The sequence below is a fragment of the Somniosus microcephalus genome, chromosome 7 (assembly GCF_052327205.1).
Source record: "Somniosus microcephalus isolate GS21.2 chromosome 7, FLI_Smic_1.0, whole genome shotgun sequence".
In the NCBI taxonomy this organism is placed as follows: domain Eukaryota; kingdom Metazoa; phylum Chordata; class Chondrichthyes; order Squaliformes; family Somniosidae; genus Somniosus; species Somniosus microcephalus.
The window spans coordinates 176,777,918-176,805,279 of record NC_140993.1 but is presented as its reverse complement, the minus strand read 5'-3'; the positions used below and the strand labels follow the sequence as shown (position 1 = coordinate 176,805,279).

General features: G+C 40.0%; 1 protein-coding gene across 1 annotated transcript in view; it reads left to right on the top strand.

Moving 5' to 3' along the window:
* The first annotated feature begins 328 nt into the window (after window positions 1-328).
* The window catches only part of LOC147115025 (band 4.1-like protein 3), a 335,880-nt gene continuing 308,846 nt past the window's right edge, over window positions 329-27,362 (top strand). Inside the window, exon 1 of the mRNA XM_085993247.1 lies at window positions 329-2,278. The gene's annotated coding sequence lies outside the window, so the exon portion shown is untranslated. The remainder of the gene's footprint in view (window positions 2,279-27,362) is intronic.

Here is a 27,362-nt window from a genome sequence, read left to right as displayed (position 1 = left end):
TGAGGCTGACCAATAGTATTGGTGTATCCACCCCTTTGCTCGGCAGCGCATGGTGTGTGGAGTGCCCTTCGATTAGTTGACGGGAGGTGGAAGTGTGTCGTCCAGGGGTTTTCAGTTAGTGTATTTGGAAAGAAGGAATTGGTTTTGCGATGTTTTGCAGGTGGATGTATGTTTGTTCAGTGTTTACTTCCAACACCATAAAAAGAAACATCTAAACAAACGGATCAGACTTTTATGCTGGCCTTTTTAACGTTTGAGTCATTTCTTACTCGGGCTGCTCAAAGACTCCTGCCTGAGGATTTTTTTAAAAAGGTGGACAGGTAAGGGGTTTTGTTTTCTGAAGGTTAAATTGTGTTTTCTTTTGCTTTGCAACCCCGATAAATTATCTGAAAGGGCAGATTAGTAGTTGCAGAATATCTTTTTTGTCAGATTGGAGTTTGACCGAAGTCCAATGTTATTGTATGATGATAGAGATCAGACCTGCGTTAATGTCGAATATGCTCCAAATATCTCAATGTGAGGCTTAATGTTTTATCGAGGATAATTTGCTATTCAAATGACAGTTTACTTTTCAAAGTACTAATTGTTGGTACAGGCACAGAATTCATGAACATTATCAGCATTATACTTTCTCAGAAACGTTGGCAGCTAGCAGTTGTATTTCGAGCAAAAAAAATCAATGTCAATTATTTACATCACACAAACAGCAAAATTACTGCTCTCCAACCTTGCACCAGTTGTATAAACGCATCAAAATGTCATTTGTCTGTATTTGTTAAGATCATACAATGTAAATGTGAAATTACTTAACTAAGCGCAGAGATGTTGCAACTTCCATTTGCGTATTTTCACAAACAATTGTATGTGTGCTATATAAATATGAAACGAACAGTAAGAAAACCTTTTATGTATTGATGGGAACGTGTGTGGTTGCTTTCTGAACCACTTAGTCTTAAAAAGCCATTAAAAAAAAAAACTTAATGTAAGGTACAATTTAGATTGAGTTTTAATTGCTTATGGTGCAGAATTTTACACTACTGTACAGTTTAATAAGTAGAAGTTTTTCAATGTAGTAAATGCATCATGTTTATAATGTGTATCTTTGCCATAACTAATGCATTTCATTGATTTGCTGGAGCAAGCAGTGGAAAAGAGCAGTTATCAGCTGATTCAGTTTAATTTAATTATGTAGCAGTTTGGTGATTGGCGGGCTGCTGATTAAGTTGCATTCGTTTACAACTGGCATCAAGTTGTTTCTGAATGATAAGCCTATGCTATATTTAATTGAAGATAAATTTCTTGTGCTGACTCGTAACAAAGATCAAAGTGCAAAATTAAAAGAAAATCAGCATTTTGGTTTCATTTCTGCTTCTATTAATTCTTTGAAGAGAGCCTTTAATTTGAATATGTATGAGCTGAATACTGCAGAATAAGGTTAGAACCAATTTATTTTCAGTTATTTGTTTTAAGTAGTAACTACATTTAAGAGTAAACTTTGTTTAGCTTGTGGCAAAGATATAGCTGTTCCCCAATCATATTTAACCAAAAGCATTATATTATGCTGTCTTGAATTGAACTTCAGAGTTTTAGTTCTGTCGTTTCTTACTCAGGAAATGATAAAGTATATTTATTTGCTTCAAGGAAAATCAACCTGTAGGTAGGAATTAAAGGGAAAATGAAATTCTTTTCAACACTGAAATGTCAGAAATGCATTCTTTGTTCATCATGTGCTGATCTGCACTCGTCACTGAATTTTAATTTTGTTTTGGCAGAAACCTGCAAAAACTTGAATATATTGGTATAATTTATAGTACTAAAATATTAATACATTTATTTATGTATGACATCATGTATTTGATTTTTTAATAAATTGTGATAAATTTTTGATGCAGCAACTTTAAAGGCTGCCCTTTTTGCCTCCATATTGCCTGCTAGTTTTGAGGGGAGAGGAGAAAGACATGTGCATGTATATGTTTACATATAAATATATGAACTAATTTTAATTGTTTTTCAGTCATGGGGACTAGCTGTATGTCATTTTACTTATTATTTATATTAAGTTCAGTATTCTGTTCTGACTAATATCTGTGCTGTGTTTCTACAAGATGGGCTGAAATATGATAAATATACTTCAGAGGTAAACTTACATTTCTTGACTTCTACTTACTATTCTTTTGATTTCATTGCTCATTTTGTTTTTCATGTTATGACCCTGACACGCAACAATCCATAATGTGATTTTAACATCTTTCCTGCACTTGGGACATGGTCCATCTCTGTGAGTACTTTATTGTAAAATTAATTACCTGCGAATGCTGGTTGTATAATACAAATGAGAGAATAGCCGCCTTCTGTGCTGTAAATTTCTATGAACTATATTGTGAATTACTAAACTATAAGGGTGAGGTTAATTGTACACAAAGATCAAATCTATTTATACAATTTCATCACAAAGTATATAATTTTATCACTGCAAGTACATTTCACAACTAGTTTGATATTTGAAATAGATATTTTTAATGTTTTAATGTTTGGGTTGTAATGTTGTAGTATGGAGACAAATGATTATATTTGCTAATCCACATGAAAGTCATTTGAAATTGATAGTGTTACATTTCACAAAAACACTTGGTTTTGGCTTGAAGTTATTGTGTACCAGTAGGTCATGTGTGGCACTAAAATGTAACCTGTTATTACATCTATATATTGTAGAAATTAACATTAACTTTGGTGTGTTGATAACTTGCTATCTCTTACCACGTTTGGACTGCTAGGCAACATAAAAGAAGAAAACACCTTTTAATGGACACTTTAAAACTGTAAAAGTGACTCTTGTGTGTCTTTATATAAGTTTACATCAAATTAAAGTTCAACACTGAAAGCTCTAAGTACATTAATGCTAGAAAAATGTGTGTATGTGTATTTTCCCTTGATACTTCTTGTACAAGCATGTTAATTGAACTTAAAAATGACCAAATGAGAATAATACATGCAGTTAGGGCAACAAGATTGTAGCAAGCTAATAAAAGCTCTTAAGTAGACATACCAACAAGGAGACGGTGGGAGAATCACACTGGTGTTCCATTTAGCTTTGCAGCTCACCAAGCTTGCAAAGTAACTTGCCCCATAAAATCTAGCAAATGATATTTTTCCTGAGTGTTTCCAGTTACACTACTTTATACAAAAGCAAAATACTGCGGATGCTGAAAATCTGAACTAAAAACAGAGAATGCTGGAAATACTCATCAGGTCAGGCAGCATCTGTGGAGAGAGGAACCAAGTTAACATTTCAGGTTGATGACCTTTCGTCAGAACTGGAAAAAGTTAGAGATGTAACAGATTTTAAGCAAGTGCAGAGAGGGGAGGAAAGAGCATTAAGACAAGGTCTGTTAGGGTGGAAGGCAGGCATGACTAAATGACAAAAGGTAAGATAGTACACAAAAGGAGATGGTAATGGGACAAGTAAAGAAACAAAAGCTGTATCTAGAAGAGGTGTAAATGGGAATGTTAGAATCATCAACAGCTGCCATGTGGAAAAAATAGGGGCAGAGGTCATGGTCTGAAATTGTTGAAGTCGATGTTGAGTCCAGAAAGCTGTAATGTCCCTAATCGAAAGATGAGGTGCTGTTCCATGAGCTTACGTTGAGCTTCGTTGGAACAGTGCAAGAGGCTGAGGACCGAGCGGGAGTGGAGGGATAATTAAAGTGACAGGCAAGCGGCAGCTCGGGGATCATGCTTACGGACTGAATGGAGGTGTTCTGCAAAGCGGTCACCCAATCTGCGTTTGGTCTCCCCAATGTAGAGGAGACCACATCGTGAGCAGCGAATAAAGTACATTAAATTGCAAGACGTACAAGTAAATCGCTGTTTCACCTGGAAGGGGTGTTTGAGGCCCTGGACAGTGGGAAGGGGGGGAGGTAAAAGGGCAGGTGTTGCATCTCCTGTGCTTGCACGGGAAGGTGCCATGGGAAGGGGAGGTGGTGTTGGGGGTGATAGAGGAGTGGACCAGGGTGTCGCAGAGGGAGCAGTCCTTTCATAATGCTGAAAGAGGAGGGGTGGGGAAGATGTGTTTGATGGTGGGTTCACGCTGGAGGTGGCGGAAATGGCAGAGGATGATCCGTTAAATGTGGAGGCTGGTGGGGTGAAAGGTGAGGACAAGGGGAACCCTATCGTGGTTCTGCGAGGAAGGGGTGAGAGCAGAAGTGCGGGAATATTTTATAACATTCTAACATGTACTATGATGTCCAAGGAGAAATGTGTTCAGAAATACTGTGCTGGACTATTTCTCTGAAGTAGTGAAAACTTATTGTGCATTTTTTGGGAGGAATAATACATGGGAAGAAGGCATAGTGGCCTAGAAATTCAGTTGGTAGCGCCTAAAGAGCCCGAGAATTGGGGCGTTACCCAATTTTCGGGCGGGTGCTGTGAATATAGCGCCACCTCCCATATTGAGTATGATTTTAGCGCTGGCGCTAACTCTTTGCGTGCGGGCGCAGGCAGATCATGACGTCATTTCAGTGTGCAACGCCATTTTTGCACCCCGGACCGGATATTCGGTGGCGCCCACAACCTTTCTGCCTGGCGCCATTAGTGACAGTTGGATGGAGCATTCCCAGGCCCTTCTCGGACTTGGGGGGCACTATTTAAAGGGGACAGCACTAGTATAAAAGCTGCAGCCATTTGGGCTGGCCATCCTAATCGTTGCTGGAGAGAGTTGCTGACCTTCTGTTGGGCAGTAATTTTCTCATTGAGCCTTCGAAGGCACTGGCAGCTTGAGGGCCCGGCTCCCGAGCTGGTGATGCAGCATCTGAAAGCAGGGAGGTGGAAGAGTGGCTTTAGCAAAAGGACAGGTTCGCAGCAAGGGATACCAGATTGCGGCAAGGCTATGACATGGGTCCACAGTGAGAAAGCATGCTGGCGGGGGGAACAAGTAGAAGGAGACAGTTGTAAGAAGTGAGAACCTTACCATCGCTGTCGACAATGGGGTCGGTAGCTGCAGTGGTTACAAGACCATTCAGACATCCTCCAAGAATCTGGTGGACTCTCTCCTCGAGATCCGTGAGAGTGACCACTTGTGGAGGTCCTCCACTGGTGCGAAGCTGGTCTTTGCCAATCCTCGCCAGCATGGACTGCAGGGGAAAGGAGGGGAAGTTATGTTACCTGATGCCCTGAGTGATCATCTCGTGCCCCCCATGGTGCAAGAGCCCTTACATGACACCCTGAGTCAAATGTGCATGTGTGTGCCCAGAAAGGGCCATGGGTGCTTGCTGGCAGATGGTCAATGGGGCACAGGCCACCCTGTAGCCATAAAGTCAGGTGCAAATGAAGGGATGCAGAAGTTTGCAGGAACAACACCCACCCTCACGACCCGAGTGAGGTTGTTGAATTTCTTTCTGCATTGGACAGGGCTCCTGGTCACCATGCTGCTGGAGTTGACCCTCTGGCATACATCCCTCCAAGCTCGTCGGTAGTCCTTATGATTCGGCCTCCTGCCATTGTCTGGGTAGAGAACATCTCGCCGGCGCTCCACTGCGGCCACCAATTGCTCCAGAGCCTCATTGATGAAGCGCTCTGCTCTCTGTCTCACCTTCTCCATTTGGTCCAAGTTTTTATCGCCAGAGAAGGGCCTGCGCCGATTCTGAGGCCTGCAAGGCGCAGAGTGTGGATGCTGAAGCTGACTGACCCACCCCTTTAAGAGCTAGCCGGCGCCTGGAAGTCTCGTGGTCATCGGTAATTGAGAGCACCTGCGCTGAGCCCGTCCGCTACGATATTGGCTTGCGCCGGAAGTTTAGCGCCTTAGGAGTCCCATGTAACGCCTGAATTCGCGCTTCAATCACCTTTAGGGGCGATGCAACCCAATATCGCGCCAGGCGGCGATAAGTTTCGTCTGGCTATAAACTTTGCGCAGCGCCAGTTCTAACGCCTCAAGCCAGTATGTTTACAATGGATGTTGTGTAGACTTTAGTTCTACACATTCTCAAAGTGTGTGTTCTAATGGAGCCACATACAACAGCTACAGAATGTAGCTGCTTTTTTTCTCTCTTGTCCTAATTTTCTACTGACCTTGCTTGTCCTCCTTGGGATTTAATGGCCGGGACATTCAGTGTAACTGCAGCTGCTGATTTTAATTTAAATTTTTAATGAAATGTTTTTTGTAGGATGGTGCTCGGGCAATACTGTAGTTACTAGTTTGAGAATCCACTGTTCTATTTACATTGATATTGCAATTGGCAATTGTTGCTGATCTGATTTCAAATGTACCCATCTGTTTTGAATTAAAATGTAACTTCTGTTAAGGAATTCTCCATAGACATTTGGTAGAACATGAGGTAAATTAAAATGCTTTACCTGGCAAGAATAAAAAGGTGTCCCTTGTGGAGTTTCTTTGGCTCCGTGGGTACATGTACTGCATGGTGTGGTACTAAGCCATGCAGATCAAGAATGTCCAGGTTCAAATCCTGATCTGTGCTGAGTTAGCTGTTTTCAGCTATTGCTGCAATTGTCCTTGGCACATCTAAGAAGGGATAAAAGCTCTTGCTTATGATTGTGACCTCTACTGGAAATGCACATGTGTAAACATTAGGCAAGGACAGGATTGGACTTAGCTTTGACGGTCTTTATTAAACAGCATGTCAATGCTCATGTAAAGAATGGCCCCTTGTAGGGCCACCTCCACCTAATTAAGTCAAACCAGCAGGAGTCACTGATTTCGGGCAGGGACAGACAATTGGAGAGCAAAATAGGGGGAACAAAACATTTTAGCTTGAGCTTTTGAATTAAACTGATGTTTGACTGAGGATGGAGTGGATATGTAAGTATCTGTGAGACATTAGGCTAACGGTGACTTCGAGGAAGGCTGTGGCTTTGACGAGATGTATGATATGTGCCAGTTGATTTGACCATGAATGTCTTTTTCTAAAATCACAATAAAAATGTTTGTGGACGATAATGATCTGGAGTGTTAGTTGTCATTGAACTTTGTTGTGTGAATGCACATTTTATCTTGCCTGGGCTATGAAGGTCATCCTGTCAGAGAAAGATTATTTTTTCCCACTCTGCCCTTTATTTGCTCACTAGAGGTGTGTGCAGGGATAGCTTGTTTTTTTTTGTGGTTGACTGGCTCTGAATGCCTGAATACTGTGGTAAATACCAAATACTATTATGGAAGTTATATCATATAAAGGAACAGTTTCTCCTGAATGTTAATACTAACATTCAAATAGGAATAACTGGTGACACTGTTCTTAATCTAAATGGCTACATAATTGATTCTCTGATAGTATTAGGTAATACTCAATCATAACTTCTGTTCACTTTGGCCTGTACACCTCATTTTCCTCAGTTGCACTCCTATAGTAGAGTAGAAACAAAATATTAGGATACTATAGCAAGGAAAATATTTTCTTTTCCTGGGCCTTTTGCTTCTTCCCTTTCCAATAGGCCAGACTTCTAGACAACCAAAATGTAAGTTCATTATATACAAGCATATTTCTTTCCATAACTTGCTATACTGATACGTCCACTTGCTTCTTTGAGGGTTAGAGTAGCCTAGTTCTGCACAAATACAATGTAGCTGGGCAATTTAAGGGGCTAGAAAATACGTTGAGATGACCATGTTCAACAATATCATCTTTGTAACTTTTTTATTCCACAATCATCATTAAATAAATGTATTACAATCAAGATCATGCAACATTCATCAGTGAGTTAGCATTTTGTTTCTCCTTAATTCATTTGAAGCTTCACTTACTAATTCTTAAAAATAAATGGAAAATAGAAAAATGAAAATAGGCTTTTTAAAAATCCTTCTGGTGTTTTATAGAGAGAAGGCATGTCAGGAGGGCATTCTAAACAGTTTTAACAGTACTTTTTAAATTATTTTAAAATAAAGTCAGCACATCTTAACATTAAAGGGAGGTTGTGGAGCTGGTTACATATTAACTGATCTGGATGTGTTGATGCTGGTATTGGATGTGCAAAATGGAAACTCGCCAAAAGTTCAACCCTCCCAAAAAATAACTCGCTCTTTTTGATATAGCAGGACACTGAAGTTACAGATTCAATTGTTTCTCAAATGCACTAACTATGCCCAGGAATTAAATCCCAAGGGAATGGTTGCCGTAGTATAAGCTGCTTCTCTCTTGGCTATGGCAATCGGCAGACCTGTTGCTCTATATGTATTTGAGCCTGTATTTACAGCCGACCCATTTATCAGATATTTTAAGTGTCAAGGTTATTTTCCCTCCTACTTTTCCTCAATATCAGAGGACCAGGAAGCAGTTTTACAAGGTGTAGCTATCCCATTGTACATTAAAATATCTTTATTAAAAGTATGGTTAAATGGTATGTGTTGCCGATACATTCAACTGAACTGAGAGAACAGCTGTAGTTAGCATCTTCAATACAAGTTCTCCAAAGGCACTCATAATCTGACTTGTTAAGATAGTTCTGATTTATACAGCTCTCTGCAGTGCCTCTCGTTTACTCTACTGATCTCTCTTGAGTTTCTGTACTCTTCTGTCTGAATTTCCATATTCTGCTTCCTTAAGTTGCAAGGCCAGGAGTTAAGGTATGGCTTGTCTCCCTATTTGGAAAAATTTGACATTTTCTTCAATTAAATATTGGGAAGACTGAAGCCATTGTCTTTGGTCCCCGCCACAAACTTCGTTCCCTAGCTACCGACTCCATCCCTCTCCCTAGCATCTGTCTGAGACGGAACCAGACTTTTCGCAACCTTGGTGTCATATTTGACCCTGAAATGAGCTTCCGACCATACATCCGCAGCTTAACAAAGACCGCCTACTTCCATTTCCATAACATCGCCCGTCTCCGCCCTTGCCTCAGCTCATCTGCTGCTGAAACCCTCATCCACGCCTTTGTTACCTCCTAGACTTGACTATTCCAACACACTCCTGGCTGGCCTCCCACATTCCACCCTACGTAAACTTGAGGTCATCCAAAACTCGGCTGCCCGTGTCCTAAGTCGCACCAAGTCCTGTTCGCCCATCACCCCTGTGCTCGCTGACCTACATTGGCTCCCGGTTAAGCAAAGCCTCAATTTTTAAAATTCTCATCCTTGTTTTCAAATCTCTCCAAGGCCTTGCCCCTCCCTATCTCTGTAATCTCCTCCAGCCCCACAACCCTCGAGATACCTGCGCTCCTCTAATTCTGCCCTCTTGAGCATCCCTGATTTTAATCACTCAACCATTGGTGGCAATACCTTCTGTTGCCTAGGCCCTAAGCTCTGGAATTCTCTCACTCTCACTCTCGGTGCTCCTTAACATCTACCTCTTTGACCAAGTTTTTGGTCACCTGCCCTAATTTCTCCTTGTGTGGCTCAGTGCCAACTTTTTTTTGTCTTATGAAGCACCTTGGGACGTTTTACTACGTTAAAGGCGCTATATAAATACAAGTTGTTGTTGTTGTAGGTTCTTCTCTTAAACAGTATTCTATCACTGATATGTTATCCACAAAGTAAGCTATTGTAAGTTTTCAGCCTCACTATCAGTGTTGCTAATCTGTTGGCCTGCCAAGTTTGCTATCTCTCTATCTTTTATCCTTTTTTCATATTCTTTTCTTCAGGCATAAGTGCTGCTCTATAATGGTTCCATCTCTGTCTGGAGAGCCACCAACATATTTTGAGCTTCAAAATAATTAATTGCTTTCTCTATGAAGCTATATCACAGTATCATCCATTAGTATATTCTCTGGGGCAGAGTTTCTGCTTTGGGTGCAATCAGCGATTCTGACACAACTTGCACCCATTTTGAAAGTGTTTTCCACCCCGCCCCAAGTTTCAGCTCAAACTCATTTGCATATTGCAAAATCTACCGTGAAGCAGTGCAATCGGGCAGCGTTTTAAAATGTAAATCTTTTTGTCAATAATAAAGCTTTGAAAAATATTCCTTGATATATTTAAGAGTGGTAGCTTGGTAAAGTTTGATTACTATAGCTGAAAATGGGTTTATCACAAAAATAAGTATTTTAAATCAGTGTCAATCCATCACCTGAGAGTAACATGATTTTAAATTGCTGAAAATAACTTTAATAAAAATGTACAATTATTTTCCAATTAGATTGGGGTACAGTAGTCAGTTCCTTAGTAAAAAAATTTTTAAAAATCTTTCAAAACGTACTTATGCCCAAAAGTTCCAGCTTAACTTTCGGCGCCTCCTCGAAGGCCTGCAAATGAGTGCAATTAGCGGAAACCCCCAATGGTATTAATTCATCCTGGGGGCGTAGCCAGTTTTGTGAGCGGAGCCAGCTTCTTGTGTGATGTTGTTAAAACTAGTGAAAAAGATCACGGAAACTAGAGTCCCGCTGAACGCAATTTGTGGTTAAAATTCCTCAAATCTTTTGCGCTGCTATCGGGCGATTTACACTGAAAAAACTAGCGCAATCGAGCCAAAACTTCAGGCCTCTCCAGGGGTAACACATGAATCATCAAGTTATAGACTTGTCTGATTAGAGGGAGCCAGCACATTTTCAAAATCGGGTAGTTGTGCCTTATTAATTTATTGGGTTTCAGATTGGTTTACAAATCTGGTAAGGATGAGGCTGTGGATATTATCATCCTGGATTTCAGTAAGGCTTTTGATACTGTGCCAAATAACAGACTGATTCACAAGGTGAATGGCCATGGGGATAGATAGGTTGATTGGTGCATAGGGGAGTGTCAGAATGGAAACCGGTTGATGAGTGGATCCCAGTGCAGCTCGTGCTGGAGCCACTGTTGTTCATAATTAGAGTATGTAATATTGTTCAAGCTATCTTAACTTTGCAGATTACACCAAATTGGGTGCAGTGACCAGTGATCGATCTAATGTCTGATAGTCCAGAATGACCTGGATAGGCCAGGTCAATGGGCAGAGAGTTGGCAGATGGAATTTAACACAGGTAGTTGTAAAGTGATGAGGTTAGTTGAAGATGTTCAAATTTAACAGGAAAGAGAGCTGTTGGATACGTGGAGGGCACAAAGTCGACCCTGAGCTAAGAGGGCTGGGTTATTTTCTGAATAGAGGAGGAGGAGGGACTTAGTAGAAATGTTGAATATTTTCATAGGTAGAGAGATTTGGATTCAAGAAACCTCTTTTGTTCGGCACCGGGTTCGAGGACAAGGGGACACATTTTAAGTTAATGGTGTCAAAGGAAAACATAACATTTGGGCAACATTTATTTTTAGTAAGAGGGTGATAAAATTATGGGACAGATTACTAGTGTGGTGGTGGAACAGAAAAAGAACTGGATAAGTTCCTGATAGGAAAGGGAGTGTAGAGCTATTATTTCTAGAATTATAGTAAAGAACCTCCTAGGAGGTTTGGAATGGCAGGCAGGAAGGAGCAGTGGTGGCCGTCTGCTAAATACCTGCCATGTAAATGTGAAGTGGGTTGACTTACTGAATGTTTGGTCCTATCCTTCATTGGTGTGCCTACCCTCAATCCCCTAGTACAGTAAAGTGATTTGTAAGTAATAAATGACTTATTACCCATTATTATAAAAGTATTAAATTAATGACATAGTAAGTTATGCAAATTTCCAAAGTCTGGAACAAAAGTAGTTTTACTTTCTATGGGTTTGACTTCACAACAATTTTATTGTGATTGCTGATTTAATGCGTACAGTATATAAAAACAAATGCACCAAAACAGCAATACAAAAACAGTCATTGACCAAATAGTTTGCAAATATTAAATACATCTGTAGTCAATTGACTTTGTTATGCTTAACTATAAATTCATCAGACCCTTTGTAGCATTCTATATTTTTATTTCACAAGTGTTAATTTTTAAGGTTAATCATTTACCTATTGAACACTCTTTTTTGTGCACTGTAGAGATTTCCTTGCACCTTCGTCAATGATTATGGGATGCATGGAATTCATTTTGCAGTCGCATGGATGTCATAAGCAAATGGATGCTTCAAATTGTACATGTGGGAGATTCCAATTGTGCTATTAAAGCAGAATTCTTAAAACAAAAATAGCCCCGTGTCTGTTATTTTGTAGATGAGGATTTCAACCATAAAACAGTTGCCAATTTCCTACACATACTGTAAAATACTAGGCATTAGAAGTATACCCAGGAGTATGCTCATACCTTTCCTTCCCTGACACACAATTCAGGGTGGAAATTTTATCAGTGGTGTCTACCAGCGTGTAGCTGGTTGCAAAGATGTGCAGGAGGGCTTGGAGTGAATGGCTGTCCAGGTTTCTTTCGCTTTCTCTTGCTTTCTGTGCGGAAGTGTCTGGCCTCACTGGTTCTGTACCTCACTATACCATAATCTCAGTATGGGATGAATCATGTCTAAATCCTAAATGTAATTGCTTTTTAAAAAGAAAGTCATTGTGTGAAATGTTGCTGCTAGCAGTTACTTGCTATTAAATAGTTGTATAATAATGTTTTGCTCCCCCCCTCCCCCCTCCTGCCCAAATATCTTCTGCAACTTAGCTGGTGAAGGATAAGAATCTTGAACTATGCCTAAAATTAAATGAACCATGTCCAGTTCCTTGGAATCAAAGAATAGTTCCTGTACAATTAATCTTAATGTAATATGAAGGCCATACATTGATTTTACATGAAATTGAAAGAATAAAATCAATTGTTAATTCAGTTATTTTTAAATTTATGCTGAAGAATATATTCTTTACTAGTAACTGAATTAGTCATATCTGCATAAACTGTTAGTGTTACTTTAAAATGTTGTAATTCAGTCTTGGATTTTCAAATTGAATCAGGCAATTGGGACATTGTAGAACTATAGAAATGCACTTTCTGTAACATATAATAGATATTCAGGTGTTGGTATCAAGACTCTAATCTAATCGAGGGACTTGGATGATACTGTAAACTTCCAAGAATGAAGCTGAAGTGAGAGTTGTCTGAACCTAGAGAATACTAGTGTTGTAGTTTGGGCTTTCTCCGAGCACTTTTGTCTTGTGCTCGTTACAAAAAGGTGGGCTGACAATTTCCATGGTTTTTCTCCCAATCTCCTATTATAACTTCGGAGAGAACCCCTGCAGAAATTCAGGGCCGTGGTTTCCATAAGCAGACCAAGTCTCCTATGAACCGAAGCCTGTGCCATTCTGTGGTGTGGGTGACATAGCATGCCCAGTATCATCAATCGTCCTAATTGAGGTATTGACCATGGAGATCAAATGGGATGCCCAGCTTGTTCTTCTGACTCTTAAAAGACATAAAGTACCACTGTCAGACCAATCTGAAAAGGTTAATCAAATAGATGTATTTACAGGTTCACTAATAAATACAAACATTGAGTCACAGCAAGGGACTGAGGGGTCGGGTTTTTTTTCCACTTGCTTCACCTGGCGCTAACTGGATGGTAACAGCCTCAAAATGGGGACATTAGCCTTACCGCCCCGTTAACGCTGATGATATGGCTCCCACAAACAGCAATGTGATGATGACCAGATAATCTTATTTTAAAGTGATGTTGGTTGTGAGATAAATATTGGTCAGGACACCAAGACAACTCCTCAGCTCTTCAAAAAGTGCCATGCCATCTTTTACGTCTATCTGAGAGGAAAGACCGAGCTTCAGTTCAATGTCTTATCTGAAAGACAGCAGATCTCTCATGCTCTTGGCTCCAGTAACCTTTCCAAGCTAGTGTCACAGATGATGTCATCAACAGTCACTACTTAAACATAAAAAAAGCAAAGCATTAACTGAATTAGACTGAACAAAACAAAGAATGTTGAGTTATCTTTAAATTTGTAAATTAATTGCCTGAAATATGCGGCCAGTGGCGAAGCAAAGGTGTTCGCCGCTGGCCCCGAAGTAAGCTTTGCACAAAGACCTCTGTGTTGAGAATTTTGGGTTTTCTGACACGTTGTTTAGTGGGAATCCCACAGTGCGAGCTGCTGTGACATCAGCAAGCTGTCTAAGCAGCCAATCAAAATGCAGAATTCTCTCAAACCAGGAAGTGGGTAAGCTCCTAAACTTCTAACTTTTTAAAAATGTTAGAGAGTAAAACAAAGATTGGGGCTCTCGCATGGGGGAAAAGGCAAACCTGAAATAAAGATGAACAAACTTTAAAAAAAGAATTTTTTTTTTTCAAGATCTTCAATTTTAATTTTTATTACAATGGATAAATTTGACACGGCACAAAATTAAAATTAGTTTTTCAGGCCCATAACCTTTGTTTAGCAGTCAATACACTGTTAAAACCCCAGTTACACCTAATCCCTTTGGGTCTAACTTTTAGTGGGGAATTTAACAGAGTAATTACTGCTGAAGTTTTCATCAGTTTCCCTGATTTGAGAGATTTCACTGATGGGCAGCTCTGTGGGGTGGGGGGCACAGCGCTGCCTGTGGAGGAGCAGTGAATGACTGGCCGCAATTTCAGGATTCCCGCATTAGGCTGCGCATGCGGTAAATCCTGAAGTTGCGGTCCGTTTCAAAGGCAGAATGATGGACACAACGCTGCCAGTTCGCCGTCATTGGGACTGCAAATTTTGGTTCCTTGCTTTTTGGAGAGATCGAATATTTCAGTGTAAATGTAGGAAATCTGAAATAAAAACAGAACATTCTGAAAATTCACAGCAGCACAAGTCAGCCTCTGTAAAGAGGAGCAAAAAAAGCAGGTTATGCTATTTTGGGTGCATACCCTTCATCAGAGTTAATGGGTTAATGATCAGGAAACTGCTTAATAGTAAACTGTTGGCTTATATAAAATATCATCTGAGATGATGCAGAAAAGTAAAAAGGAATAAAGAATGTGCAAATAGTTGTGGGATGAAAAGACACAGAAGAGGTTTGCACAAGTCTTCAGTTTTGATAAAGGGTAGGCACCGAAAAATGCCTTCACCTGTCTTTTCTCTTTGTACATGCTGCCTGACCTGCTGTACATATCCAGTGTTTGTTTACTTCAAACATCTTGGTGCTGTGCGAGCTCACAAGTGGGTATTAACCTCGTTTTTTGATGCAATTACTGCAGCATTATGAGGCATCATTTGCAGTCGATTACGTGGGTAATCTATATATAGTACATTTAGATTGCACAGCTATTGCAAGTGGCATGCAACTGTTAACATGTTGAAGCTTCCATTAATCTGTGTCTAGGGTTAAAGCTTAGCTATGCTTTGGCACTAAGAGGCTTCGACAAACTGGGTTCATGTTAACAAATGCTCATAAATCTGTTTACAAAATATATAGGCTATTTAATTTTTTAAAAAATAAATGTATATTTGTTGGGTACTTAACCATGCCCCATGCCAACTCTCAAAGTTATAACAACTGAGATGGGAATTTCATTATAGATTTTCTGGGGTGACTTCAATGGAAAGTAGAATCAGGCAGGCGTATATCTCTGGCGGCTGATCTGCTACCGCCAGATTTGTGCCCCTCCTGAAGGTGAATTTCACCCCCCTCTGTCCGAAAATGTTAGTCTGTAGTACAGTAACCTGTATTTTTTGTCTCTCTCAACCTGCCACTGAATATGATGGTAAAAAGAATTATTCTGTTAGAATTGCTGTTGAAGAATGCCACTAAACCTCTTTTTATTCTGAATCCTTTAAGGTGATTGGTGAATATAAGTTTTATTTGAATAAAATCAAATTTTTGGTACATTTTGTACAAATGTTACATTTTTAGGCAGTAACTTATTATAAATGGCTAAAGAGTTATACTTCAAATGAAGAGTGTGTTCATAGAATAATATGTGGTAGCGGGTTGCTGTTGGATCCCCTAATACTGTAAATCATGATGAGTAAAGATCAACTAAGCAGCTAGTTTTTATTTATTCATTGAATGTGAGCATCGCCGGCAAGGCCGGTATTTATTGTCCATTCTTAATTGCCCTAGAGAAGGTGGTGGTGAGCCGCCTTATACAACTGAGTGGCTTGCTAGGCCATTTCAGAGGGCAGTCAACATGTAGGTTAGACCAGGTAAGGATGGCAGATTTCCTTCCCTAAAGGATTAGTGAACCAGTTGGGTTTTTACAACAATCTGATAGTTTCATGGTTACCATTACTGATACTAGCTTTTTATTCCAGATTTATTTCATTAACTGAATTTAAATTCCCCAGCTGCCGTGGTGGGATTTGAACTCGTGTCTCCGGATCATTAGTCCAGGCCTCTGGATTACTAGTCCAGTGACATAACCACAATGCTACCGTACCCGATAAGTCTTGAAACTGAACTGTACATTTTTCTTTTAGTAAATATATTTTTTGATCCTAGAAAAAAAAATCTGTGGTGTTCCCTCACATTCACACTGCCAACCAAGAGGTACTGTAACTTATCAAACCTGAGAATGACACTTTGTAATTATTTGGTTGAACAGGTGCAATAGTAGATAACTTGGATTGGATTCTGCTTTTTTAAGGAATGTTGAGAATAGATTGTGGCTTTTTTGAAGATCTCAGAACATTGAAAGGCTCGGGTGAGGGGGTGGGGGGACCCACTTACATTGCTATCATTGAATTTCCTAATGGCTTTATATCTAGAGCCTCATAGAAAAATTAAAAGCTCCAGCAGTGCATGGCCAAATCTTCAATTTAATCTGGGTTGCATATTGCAGCTCCAATATCCATGTACGATGGATGAGAAACTCATTGAATGTGTCTTTCAAAAGGGGAGTGAAGCACAGTTTTCACTGTCCTCCTATTCGGTGTTTTCATCAACAGTGTATTGGACAGCATATTGAAGGATGGACTTGGGATTGTCTGTTTCAGGAACCTTCTGTATTGAGGCTTTCCTTCTTAACAGATGATATTGTGTTGTTCAAAATAGTCGACATAATCTACCAACAATAGGCTAACTTGTGGGATATTTTACTGGCTGCCCACAACTGCAGTATTATGACTTTGCATGGCATATGAAGGGATCTTTGAGCTTTTGATTGAAAAATACAAGTAGCATGTGTTCCAATTGTTGATTCATATCAGTACCTGGGAGTTCAGAAAGCAGAGTGCTATAATATGACTGGCATGACCCAAGCTACCCTGTTTAGATCCTTCCAGCACACTGGCAGATGTCTATTGCAGTGCTGATGAAGAAACTCCGGGATGACTGCTGCTGGAAAGTGTTAACTGGAGACCAGACATGAGGATTTGTGCTCATATATCTAGGGTTTGGTACTTGCCATGATTGGGTTTCAGAAAGATAAGCAGGCACTGCTAAAGCTCACCGCCTTCAACTAGTGTTCCATAAGGTTTGGTGTGTGTCAGTGCTGAAATTAGCAGGAGAGTGAGAAGCATTCACATTTTATGGTGAGTTGTGCTGCTCATCATACCATTTGTGAAGGGCTCCTCGTACTTGCTATCAACCCAGCAATAGTTAAAACCTATGCTTTTTAGTTGTCTGATGACCAACTAGTGACTATCCTCCTTGGCGAGAGGAGGAGATAACTGGAGTCTTTTTGGATTAAGAGAGCACCAAGATGACATGCCTGTTAAGTTTGGAACCAAGTTGACTCCTTGTGGCAGACTTGGTAATTGATAACTGAACCAGGCAGGCCTGCAGTACTTCAGGTATTGCTGATGATTGACGAACCAGTTTGTTTCACTAGTGAAACCTGGAATAGTAGTCCTATATTAAGGACTGGGATTCTTTCAATTTGTCTCCAGAGAACCATGCAAGCCAACATCTTAATGGTAGGGTAACCCTAACTGGTCAAACAGTAGAAACTTTGCCAGGGTTCTGTACTGGTAACTTGTGCAGTTTTAACTACTTGTGCTCTAGTAGTACCCTGTACACATTTGGAGAGTCCTGAAATTTTGGCACTGCCAATCTGTGCCTTACCTCTTTGTCTTTAAGTTGGGTTGTATCCCTATGGCAGTCGAGGAAGAGTGTGCATTATTGGGCAATCAGAAATTCTGCAGTTGTGACTTTTTCAGTAGGTTGGCTTGAAGATTCTTAAACATGGTAATAAGTTTCTGTGTGAGGCATATACTTAGCTGACCAAAAATAAATATGCCCTCCTTTCTTTAAGGAAAGCTCTTTTCTCTGCTTAACTCTTTCTCTGCCCGCTGCAGTTGAAATTGGAAATTAACTATTTGAGAAAGTTTCGGTTGATAGCCAGTTCCAGCATGTCCGCCTAAGCCACTGGGACACCTGGCTACATCTGAATGGATGTGCTATGGATATTAGCATTGTTCTAAGTCAGATTTTTTTCTGTATAAAGAATGGTAGGTTATCAGTTTTGTAAACTCTATTGTAGACCTGCTCAGCCAGGAAATTAAATATTGAAAGAGATAATCTCTCAGTTCTTGAATCTATGTACTGTGCAAAGGTTTGCTTCAGTGAAGTGCACTGTTGAATTTGTTGTTCAAAACATGACATTACTTCCTCAGTATTGTTTATGGTAAATAAAGTGTCTAACCAGATAAAACATTGTGACTTGTTCAGTTTGATGTTTGCTATCAAATGGGAAATACAGGATAGTTGGATAGGATTAGTGTACTGAAATTAGTGATCTGACCACATATTACAAGTGGTTTAAGTTGTGAAGGTCCTTTTGGTCTGCTTACCAATTCTGGAAGATTAAAATATATTTCCCTAAACTTGAAGAATGCTATTTATATCATCCAAGTGCTCAGAAAGCCAGCTCTTGAGTTTTTTTTAAGTTGACATTTACATTTTACTGTAGGTACTCACTTTGAATGAGATGAAAGTCTATTGAAATGGTCCGGTGATGCATTTGGATATGGTACTGTTCCGAGATAATGCTGACTTTCAATTTGTCTCGTGGGGCATCTTTTACACCAGCTACTATGTATTACGTTTGGTGTAACCTAATATTTTAACACGTCGTAGTATTGTCATTTTTTATCACATGATTTGCCTGCATAATTTTATATACCTCCAATTAAGTCTCCTCTGTTTCAAAGAAAAAAAACTAGCCTATCCAATCTTTCATCATAGCTAAAATTCTCCAGTCCTGGCAACATCCTTGTAAATCTCCTCTGTACCCTCTCTAGTGCAATCACATCCCTTCCTGTAATGTGGTGACCAGAATTGTACGCAGTACTCTAGCTGTGGCCTAACTAGTGTTTTATACAGTTCAAGCATAACCTCCCTGCTCTTATATTCTATGCCTTGACTAATAAAGGAAAGTATCCCTTATGCCTTCTTAACCACCTTATCTACCTGTCCTGCTACCTTCAGGGAACTGTGGATATGCACTCCAAGGTCCCTCTGTTCCTCTACACTTCTCAATATCCTACCATTTATTGTGTATTCCCTTGCCTTGTTAGCCCTCCCCAAATGCATTACCTCACACTAGTCGGGATTGAATTCCATTTGCCACATTTCTGCCCACCTGTTACCTTCCTGCAGTCTACAGCTTTCTTCCTCACTATCAACCACACAGTCAATTTTAGTATCATTTGCAAATTTCTTAATCGTGCCCCCTACATTGAAGTATGCAGGATCTTGCTGTTTACAAATTGGCTGCCGTGTTTGTCTACGTTACAACACTTCACAGTGAAAATACACTTCAAAAGTACTTCATTGGCTATGAAGCACTTTGGAACATCCTGAGCACTTTGGAACATCCTGAGGATGTGAAAGATTCTATATAAAGAAAAAAAACAAATTGCATTTATATGTTTGTAGTCATCAAGTTTAGTGGATGGAATACTTCTCCATTTTGAGCACCAAACAGATGTAGGTCAAATATAGCATGGTCAAGTAGAAAGTGAAAATTTCTCTACCATGTTCCAAATATGTATCTTTACTTTGGAAGATTGTTGTCTGCTCCACTAGTGTGAAATATCTATTCCTTGCACCAACCACCCTTTTAGTCTTCCTGAGTGAGATTGCCAGCTTAGACTTACTGTTGGTTAGTTTTCTGTTGGGGCTTGCACCCTCTCTGAATGTTATTGAGACTAGCCAAATCCATTTTATGTAGGATCCTTGCAGCCAGCAGAGAGTCGAGGTTTTCATCCAGATAGTGCAGGCCTCATCTGAACCCAGGTGGCAAGGATGGAAGAACATTACAGCATCCAGTCCCTGCTGTGACTGCTTTTTAAATAAATATTCTTTTATTAACCTTGAATGCCCTTTTGAGTTCTGTACAGTGGCGTTAACTGTCCATAAATAAATCATAGAACTGATATTTGCAGTAGAGTTGTCAACCTTTTTGATTTGCATTGATTTGAAACTTCGCAACTAAAACTTAAGAACTATGTAAAATATGTGCTTGTTTCAGTTTTGATAGACAAGTGTGTTGGCTAACCGAAGAGTTCCTTGCGTGTTGTGTGTTGCTTGGGTTGGGAGATAAATGTAGAAACAAACTGTTACTGACTGGTTGCAGTTGCTGCATAATGTGCCAGTTGAAATTTTTGATTATGTTCTCATTTGAATCCCTATAATGTTGATTTGACCTGAGGCTGACAGTTTTTGAGAGAAAGTAACTGTTTATAGCCAACAACCCCACCTGTTCATAGGTTAAGGTAATCTATTATGGTTTAATGTCAGCAGAATATGTGTTTACTGTTGTGGCTTTATTGCTCATTAAACTGATGGGGCAATAGCACATTTGTCAGCAGAAACCTCTTCACCATGGCTAAGGGTTACTATCTGCATCTGTTTTCCTCCCTGTCATTCACATTCCATAAGTGGTAAAGGCTAAGTTCTGGGATGTGAGGGAATACCGAGTGTGAATGACCTTGTCTTCCAGAGAGATAATGCTTAAACTTGTAGCACAGTAATTGATGACCATATTTAGAGTTATTTTCAGCATTAAGACTTGCATACTTCAGTGGAGTAGGTGAGATATCTCTGAATGCCATGGTATCTTTTTACAAGCAGCCTTTTTTTAATGTTGGTAGACTGTTTTGTGTCAATAAACACCTAATGAAAGTTTATTTTGTTGCCTTCTGAATGCTAGCATTATCGATCAATCTTCTTGATCACAGCATATGTTGGATGACACAACAATCGCTGCCTTTTCAAAGTAACTTTTTATATGTGAAGCACTTTGACATGTTTCCAAGAGCTATAAGAATATACTTTTTAAATGTATATCATATTTTCATTGTGAATAAACAGCAGATTTTAATAGACTGGGAAGGTTATTAGTTTAATTAATTGAGTTATACTGTAATATTGCTGAATTTTACTGCACTGCCAAATACATTTTCTTGATCTGTAAGTTTTTGAAATAAGAAAATATTATTGTGAAACTGGGCCATGTTTGAAAACAAATGTGTTTGACAGAATATAAATCTTAATCAGGACATTTCTCAAATATATCAATCTGGGGTGGACCCAGCTGAACAGGTGGACTCTCATCTATCATCATCCACTTTTAACTAGCACGGGATTGGGCCACCACCACTTTCTTCAGTTCAGTGTTTTTGGTCCTTTTGTTTTGTTGCCAGAATTGACAGTCAATTATTTTTCTTGATGGTACTAGTCTATCTTTCTTTTGGTCTTCCTTGGGACCTTATTTCCCACTTTGCCTTTTTTATAGTTATTTTTGACAGGCTATTCTTTCTAATTCTTTTTATAAGCCCAAGCTAAATCAATCTTCTCCACAGCTTTTTTCAACCTGACAATTTATATAATCACTTTTGCTTGTATTTAACTTTGAAAAGGTGTATCTGATTTTACTGTAGTGCAATAAGACTGATGAAGACCAAAGATCTTCAATTTTGTACTCATTATTTTCTTAGATCAACTTGTCAATTCTAATTTTAATTAGTTGGTTACATTTAACATTTTGAGAGTGCTCATCATTTTCAGTAAACCTTGAAGTATAAAGAGGAAACTCTAAATCCACTTAAGTCAATGGTGATTCAACATTAAATACTCTGGTTTCTTCAAGCTATTGACCCGGAACTTGCGGTTGGGTGACGGCAAACTGGCAGCGTTCTCGGTCATTCCGCCTTTAAAACTGACCGCAACTTCGGGATTTTTGTGCAGGTGCTTGCGGAAATCCTTAAGTTGCAGTCTGTCATTCACAGCTCTGACGCAGGCTGCGCTGTGCCCCCCACAGTGAAGTCACCCAAATCAGGGAAACTGATGAAAACTTTGGCTCTTCTGTTGTAATTACCCTGTTAAATTTCCCACTAAAAGTTAGACCCAAACGGATTAGGTGTAACTGGGGTTTTAACAGTGTATTGACTGCTAAACAAATGTAAAGGGCCTGAAAAACTAATTTTGATTTTGAGCAGTGTGAAATTTGTCCATTTTAATAAAAATTAAGATTTTTAAGAAACTGTTTGTCCATCTTTATTTCAGGTTTGCCTTTTCCCCATGTGAGAGCCCCAATCTTTGCTTTGCTCTCTCTAACATTTTTTAAAAGTCAGAATTCTAAGAGCTTACCCACTTCCTGGTTTGCTGTCTGAGAATTCTGCATTTTGATTGGCTGCTTAGACAGCTTGTTGACGTCACAGCAGCTTGCACAAGGGGATCCCCACTAAACACCATTGATTTGAATTGAATGTTGGAAAACCCAAAATTCTCAAGAGATCGCGAGATCCTTGTGCAAAGCGTACTTTGGGGCCAGAGGTGAACGTCTTCTCTTTGCCGCTGACTGCAAATTCCGGGCCATTGTCTTCAACCGTCCTTTCCATTTTCTATGCAGTTCCATCGTGAGTACACTGCTTAATCTTTTCTGTTTCATAATTATTGAGATTTTGAAATCTAGATCTAGAAAACCTGTGGGGCCACGATCCTGGCAGTTACACTGGCATCGTGCCTGCTGTGGAACTCTGCCGCTGACCCCACTGAAGTTTGCAGGATCAGGGAGGAGCCTCCACGTAGACGGTTGGCATTTTGGGAGCGCATGTACGACCGCTCGCTTTTGCCGAGGAGTCCAGAATCCTCACTGTAAGCTGCTGTATTTTACCCACCATTCTCCGCCACCCGCCCCCCCCCTACCAGAAGAGGATTCTCTGGAGCCCCTTGTAACTGTCTTTGGAGCTGCTTTAAAATGTGGATTTTAAAAAAAAAAACTCTCTCCAATCTTCAGGGGTCCAGGCATATGTGTGACGGTGGTACTCCAGTTGCTGACTGAGGGTCTAGGAGTGGGAACTCCTGACTTAAGTCTCTGACCTTGGCCCCCGCACCCCCTTATGTCAGTGGCCTTTTGGGGCGGGTGACGGCTCTGTCCCCACAGGGCCATATAGAAAAGTTGTGCTTATGGCTGGGACCTAATGCGGCATTGGAGGAAGTTGTCCTGACTCTGCTATGCAAGTCAGCCAATCTGGACTTCAAATCCCTCTCCTGCCCAACCCCACCCCGTACAATCTTTCGACCATGGCTCTGCCCTTGCAATAGGGCCTGTATTGAAAACACCTGTTTTCAGGTGCTGTGGAGGCATAAGTCGATTTTCGCGATTTTAATTACTCACCCGTCCTGTTCTCTCTGGGTGAAATGGGGTAAAATCGGTGTATAGTACTGGTTGCTGAGACACTGGGGAGATATCAAGTATTCAAGGCAGTGCAGAGAAGAGCCAGAAAGCTGATCGACAGTATTAGAAGTCGAAGAGTAGAGAGATTTGAGCTTTTCAGCCTTGACAGGAGCTGTCTAAGAGGTGATGTTATAGAAGTATGTAAGATAAATTTAATATTTTCTCTATTATTTACTAATTGTAAGAATAGAACAAGGCAAACTACAAAAGGGCAAATTTGGATTGATATCAGGAAATTCTTCAAACAAATAGTGATCAATACTTGGAATGCATTCCTGGATAGAGTAGTGGAGGCAAGATTCCTGGAATAATTTTTAAGAACCAATTGAATGCTGCAATGGGAGGACTTTAGGGTCATTATAAATAAAATAAGATGTCCTGAATGGCTTTTCTCATCCGTGATTATCTTGTGATGTTCAAATAGGATCCATAATTTGCAAGTTGTGCCTACATTTACAAATTACTATTTGAGTTAGAAATGCAGAAGTCTCTCTTAAGCTAATAGTATTACCAATGCCGTTTTGGGTAAGGAAACTAGAGAAACTCTTTTGTTTATATAAAGCTTTTAATATGGATATTTTTAGCAGATTTCTTCCCCTTCTCCTTTTTTGTTTTGTAATGTTATCTCTTTCTTCATCTGGTCTGGTGACCTCTGCAGCTGTGAAGGGTGGACAAGGTTTGCGATATCCGCCACTAATGCTCTTTTGTAGCCTGTAACTGTCCAGGTGTAACTCTTCTGCTGGGTGATGTCCTCGTCTCTACTGTTGCCTTTCTGCACCTCTTTACTCTCATGTGAACTGAGCTGAGTGGGAAATGAACCTATTAGCAAGTGCTCAGCATTAGCACATTAACTAAAACCTGTGCAATGCTGAATTTCAATGTAACAAAGCTTTGCAGTTTTAATTGTTCCTTAACTGTATGACCTATTTTTTTTTAAGTATGGACTTTTTTTTTACAAATCTAGTATTTTCTAATTCAACAGGCTACATTATAATTCTGGGTTTACAATGGAATAATACATTTCCATTAGTTAATCTTCTGAGAATTATCAAACTGGATGGGTCAGTATTATTATTAAACAGGTTGCTTCAGAATGAAGAAATAGAAAATCAGCTAATTTTATACTCAATAATAGAATTGTGATGGTCTGTCTCTATTTATGGATTCATTGCTGAGTTGCAGAATCTAGTATGGAACTGGCAAAATTACTTAGTTAAGAGAGAAGTTTAATTTGGCAGTACTCTGATGTTCAATTTTTTATGTGGCTATAAAGCAATGTTCATTAAGAAAAAAATCCTGGTTTCTCAAGTGCTGGTAAGCAATAAGGATTCTGAGGCACTGCTACTATTTATTTTGTAAACCAATACCTAACTCAGCATATTGTTGTAAATTATTTATTGGAAGCAATTTGTAATATTGTGCTGTGCTTTTTAAAATATTATGGGAACTGACCTTGAGCATGCATGCTGGGTAGGATGTTGGCTGTTTTGTTTCATAACCCTGGGAAGACATTGATCCATGCACTCAGTGCTGAATTACAGTGGGATAATGGTGATGGAATGATTTTATAGCTTGAATACAATTCTCTTTGCAGGTTTACTGATTATCGGAAATGAGAAGTTAAGTGTTTCCCAAGTCTGGAATAACCATATACCCGATTTGATGTACCAGTCCAATGTACCAACACTAAACGTGTAGTATAAATTTACCCCAAGCAATCTAAAATGTGTCCTCGCACTTGTTTTTGTGTAAACAGTGCACAATTATTTGCACTAAGTTTTTGCTCCATTACTGTGAAAATAATCTACCTCCCTGCGGGGGGGGGGGGGGCGGATAACCTCACCTCTTGTTTATTCTTCTTGATTGTTTTTAACTTTCAGCTAATGCAAAGAAAATACCCAGGGAGTGGACAATGCAGAAACAATCAATATTACATGTTAAACAAAGCAATAGAATGGCAAGAAATGTCACAAGTATAAGTAGAACAAAATTCAGAACTAGAATCTAGTAGAAAATACTAGATTTGTTTAAAAAAAAATCATAGTCCATATTTAAAAACAGACCAGACCATATCTATTCAAGATGATCAAGTCTGGGGGAATAGGGCCGATCACCGAGTCTGGTAAGAAATATCAAACAAGGCTACCAAATATCCTCCAAAAATAGAAAGAATTTGCATCAATATAGCACCTTTTCACATTCTCAGGATGTTCCAAAGCACTTCACAGCCAATTAAGTACTTGTGAAGCGTAGTCATGAGGTAACATGGCAGCCAAATTTCAAACAGTAATGAGATTTGTGAACAAATAATCTTTAAATAATGTTGGTTGAGGGATACATGTCAGCCAGGGCACCGAGAGAACGCCCCTGCTCCTCTTCGAGTAGTGCTGTGGGATATTCTGCGTCTACCCGAGGGGTCAGACAAGATCTCGGTTTAACATCTCATCCAAAAGACAGCACCTCCAACAGCGCAAGACTCCCTCAGTACTGCACCGAAGTGTCAGCCTAGATTATGTGTTCATGTCTCTGGAGTGGGACTTGAAGCCATGACTTTCTGATTCGAAGGCAAGAGTACTACCACTGAGCCAAGGCTGACACTTGATCGGGATAGATAAGCTGAAATACAATAAATGAATAATTTTTTTTTTATTTTTTTTAAAAGACACATGAATATGAATAACCTCTGGAAGCAATTGAGAGACTAACGTTTCCAGGAGAAAAAAAAAAGGGGTTGGGGGAGAAATCCTTGCCTCCTATCGTCGCACCTACTCACTAGTCGGCTGAGATCTCTTTCTGACAGTAGTTGCAGCAAATCTACTGCCTCTGGTACAGACAATTCTGCCACTTGGCTGCCATATCTCTTGCAATATCTATTATATATTACAATTGCTGAGTGCATGCAACATTCATTTTCAAAATGCATTGTAAAGTCCTGTGTCAGTCTCTGAGAAATTCCTAATATTAATAGCATTTAACGATAGTACTTCTTACACCAGTTTGTGATGGGTATTTTCAATTTTTAATATCGTGTAATGGTAGCTGCTATAACAACAGCAGAAATATTGCGGGGGGTGGGGGGTGTGAGGAATTGTCTGCTTTGGGGCAGAGCAACAACAGGGCATGACTTCTAACCGCTCCTCTCTCCATCCCTGCCGCGATCCATTTTCCTGTGTTGTGTTTGATTACATGGGGCTCATGCTGGGCTTGTGGCAGAATTTCTGCTGTCAAGTGGGAGCTCGCAAGTGCGGGGATGCTGCTGCAGCACCAGGATCTGGCAACGGGTCCTTAAAGGTGCAGAAGCATCCTGACCTCCTGCAGCCTTACAACCCTTTGATATCTGCATTCCTCCAATTCTGGCCTCTTGTGCATCCCCCATTTTCTTGGCTCAACCATTGGTGACCATGTCTTCAGCCGCCTTGGCCCAAAGCTCTGGAATTCCCTCCCTATACCTCTCCATCTCTCTCTCTCCTTTTAAGATGCTCCTTAAAACCTACCTCTTTGATCACCTGTCCTAATATCTCCTTATGTGGCTCGCTATCAAATTTTGTTTGATCACTCCTGTGAAGCGCCTTGGGATGTTTTACTACGTTTAAGGCGTTATATAAGTTGTTGAAAATGACAGGAAATGTCTCACTTAAGGCCTCAGCGAGTCTGGGCCCTGCAAAAGTTGGGGACAGAATGAAAGGTGAGGAGGTCACTACAAGGCCAATACCCAGTGGCCCCAGGAAGCAGTTGCAAGATGGGTAGAAGGAAAGAAATAACGCTGGGAATCTAGGCCCCACTCCTCCTGCATGCGGCAGTAGAGGAAGGAGTGGGAAGCAGCAGTCCCAGTTGTGGTGGGAGAAGGAAAATCCTGTTTGTGGTGCTGGTGGTAACTCGTGCTGCCCCATCTTCCTGCAACTTTGGGCAGGATCATGAAGGAAAATTGATGGACCCCCAGTAGTATACTGAGAGTTGAGATAGGAATGCTGGTTGCATCTGCC